This window comes from Dermacentor albipictus, chromosome 5, assembly GCF_038994185.2.
Source record: "Dermacentor albipictus isolate Rhodes 1998 colony chromosome 5, USDA_Dalb.pri_finalv2, whole genome shotgun sequence".
In the NCBI taxonomy this organism is placed as follows: domain Eukaryota; kingdom Metazoa; phylum Arthropoda; class Arachnida; order Ixodida; family Ixodidae; genus Dermacentor; species Dermacentor albipictus.
Window position 1 is genome coordinate 14025988 of NC_091825.1, and position 3300 is coordinate 14029287.

Genomic DNA, 3300 nt, shown 5'->3' on the forward strand with positions numbered 1-3300 from the left:
CGACAGCCCAAACTAAAGCGAAGCACTCCCACTCGGTGATGGGGTAATTTCTCTTGGCAGGTGACAGCAGGCGGCTGGCATAAGCTATCACGCACTCCGTACCATTCTGTTGTTGATCGAGAACAGCGCCGATGCCATAGCCGCTTGCGCCAGTGTGGACTTCGGTCGGTGCAGATGGATCAAAGTGGGCAAGTATGGGAAGGGTGATCATAAACCTGATGAGAGTGGCAAACGCATGAGCCTGCTTCAGTCCCCATGAGAATGGCGTGTTCTTCTTTTTGATCTGTCAAAGGCCGAGCAATGTTGGCAAGGTTTTTGATGAAACGATGAAAGTAAGAACACAGGCCGAAGAAGCAGCGCACGTCAGAAGCAGAATGTGGCACAGGGAAACTGCATATGGCACGAACTTTTTCCGAATCTGGTTGGACACCGGATGCGTCAATGAGGTGCCCCAACACGGTAATCTGACTGCGCCCAAATTGACACTTCGTGGAGTTGGAGGCCAGCTTTTCATAAGACCGCAACAATGGCAGTGAGTCGGGTAAGGCAGCTGCCCGACATGGAAGAAAAAACAGCTTCGTCAAGGTAACAAGTGGTCTATTTGTAGCATCGCAGAAGACAGTCCATCACAAGTTCAAATGTCGCAGGAGCATTGCAGAGGCAAAAGGGCATGACTTTGAATTGATATAAGCCATCCGGTGTGATGAAGGCCGTCTTCTCCAACCATTTCATCAACCAAAATCTGCCAGTAGCTGGGTTGAAGATCGATGGACGATAAGTGTTTAGCTCTGTGCAAGCAGTCCAAGGCGTCATCGATGCATGGTAGTGGGTAGACGTCTCTTCGCGTGATCTCATTTAAGTGGCAATAATCGACGAAAATATGCCAGGCACCATCTTTCTTTTTTCACACGGACGACAGGCGTAGGGCTGGCTGATGGCTCGATGACCCCTTTGTGGAGCGTTTTGCCCACCTCTGATTGGATGACTCGACGTTCAGCATGCGATGCACGATAGGGACGCTGACAAATAGGATTTGTGTCTCCAGTGTTTATATGGTAGTGAACAACAGATGTTCAGCCTAAAGGCCTGTTGCCGAAATCAAAGATTCCACTATACGATTCAAGCAGGAGACGTATGCCCGTGGCCTGTGCAGAGGTGAGGCTAAGTGCAGTCATTTTCGCAAAGTCGTCTGTTAAGGAACCAGAGCTGGGCGCTGCGATTGGCACTAATAAACCACTCTCAGAATTCAGACTCTCAATATCAAATTCAGAACCACTAGAAACGCTGTCCAAGAACATGCTGGCGGGAATCACTTGAGGGCACAGGCTGAAATTCAGAAGAGGTAAAACAATGTCATTATTAGTAACCGTGACCGGTTCAAAGCACATCGATGATGGGGCGAAGCACATATTCACCATCAGGAACCTGTGGCTGGGCGGTCAAAGTGACGTAGGTAACTGCTTCGGGTGACAGACGCACATCACAAAGCGAGCACAAGTGTGGTGGGGCGGTGCTCGGAGCATCGACGAGTTGAGGCAGTTCTAACTGAAGAACATTGGCCGTGCAGTCGAGGAGAGCAGAACGAGTGGATAAAAAGTCAAATCCTAGGATAACGTTGTGAGGGAAGATGTTGCTCACAGTAAAGAGACCAGAAGTAGGGCGGCCAGCTATACTTGCAGTACACATTCCAAGAACCAGCATTCCACCGTCAGCCATATGAAGCACTTGGGCAGCTGCTGGGGTGAGGACCTTCTTTAAACGACTACGCAGGCTAGCACTCATCACAGGTATGTGGGCAGCACTGTCGATGAGTGCTTGGACAGCTGTGCTGTCTATTTTAATGCCAATTACACTTCTCCTTGTGTGCATAGACTGAGGATTTGCTGCAGCATTAGGCAATGCAGCACCACCTCCAAGGGCTGCATTTCTTAGTTTTACGAATGGGTGCGGCCAAACGCCACAGGGGACGAAAGGCGACGTGGCTGTGGCGAACGCGAAGATGGGCAACGTGTTTGCGGTGAACGAGACTGGTGTCCGTGCGGCGATGGTGAGCGACTATACCACATGTTCCTAGCAGAGTTGGCGCTGTTAGATACGGCGGTGGGCGAAACACTGCGGGCATTTTCATCAAAACGGCTCAGGTTGGTTGGCATGCAAAGTGTTAAGGGCCACGAGTTGTGACAGTATCAGGCGACGTGACCAATGCGGCAGCAGGTGAAACATATCGGATGGTCGTCCGCAGTTCTCTACTCAGTCGGGTTGCGATAACGCGGAGAGAAGCGTCGGGGTGGAGCAAAAATAGTAGAAGGGCGATTGTTAGCTCTGGGATTGGCAACAGCACAGACAGAATGTAAGCCAATGTTTTCAAGTTCCTGGTGAATGATGGCTTGTAAGAAGGGGACTGAAAATGTTGTAGCATCAGGGATAGGCATACAGAAATGCAGGCACCATCGCATCCAGTTCACGTCAATGATTCGCACCACATTCTCCGATGGCGACGCATGCTACTGTGGGGGTTGATCTTCACACGTTAGCGTTGCAGCAGTAGTGGGAAGTCTGGCGAATGGTTGCAAGACGCATCGGCTTTTCGCGTGCTGGAATTGTCGGCACTCTTTAAAGATAGCATCAACTGTAGAGCAGCTTTTGCACATGAGCAGATTAAAGGCGTCGTCAGCAATCCTTAAGCACATGCCCGACCTTCTTAGCTTCTGTCATGTCGTGATCGGGTTTGCTTTACGACAAAGTACCAGCATATCTTGGATGTACAAGAGATAGGACTCCGTGGGGGATTGGGCACAGGAGGCCTGTTCCTGTTTCGCGTCAATTTTACAGCCGGCTGGTTTGCCAAACAAATCTGTCAACTTCTCTTTGCGTTGTTCCCAGCTGGTTAGCTCCTCTTCGTGGTTTTCATACCACACATTTGCCGTGCCTCTTAGGTAGAATAACAGGTTGACTAGGACACGCGTGGGGTCCCATCTGCTGATTCCACTCACACGTTCGTACATAGCCACCCACTTTTCAACATCGGTGCCACTGGTCCCACAGAAAGTTCCAGGATCCTTGGGTTGCGCAATCACAACCTTGGCTATGCCCGATGACAAGGTACAGCAAGATGCTACTTTACCCCCAGATGTCACCTCTTATGACATTTCAAGGCAGTGAGACTGAGACTGCACTGTATTCAGCGGCACTGACAACCATGATGTAGAGGATTGACTTTCCCCTTATGTACAACACATCAGCAGAATAAGAACAAGGAAATGCCCCACACAGGTGCATGGCACTAAACTGGACACACTA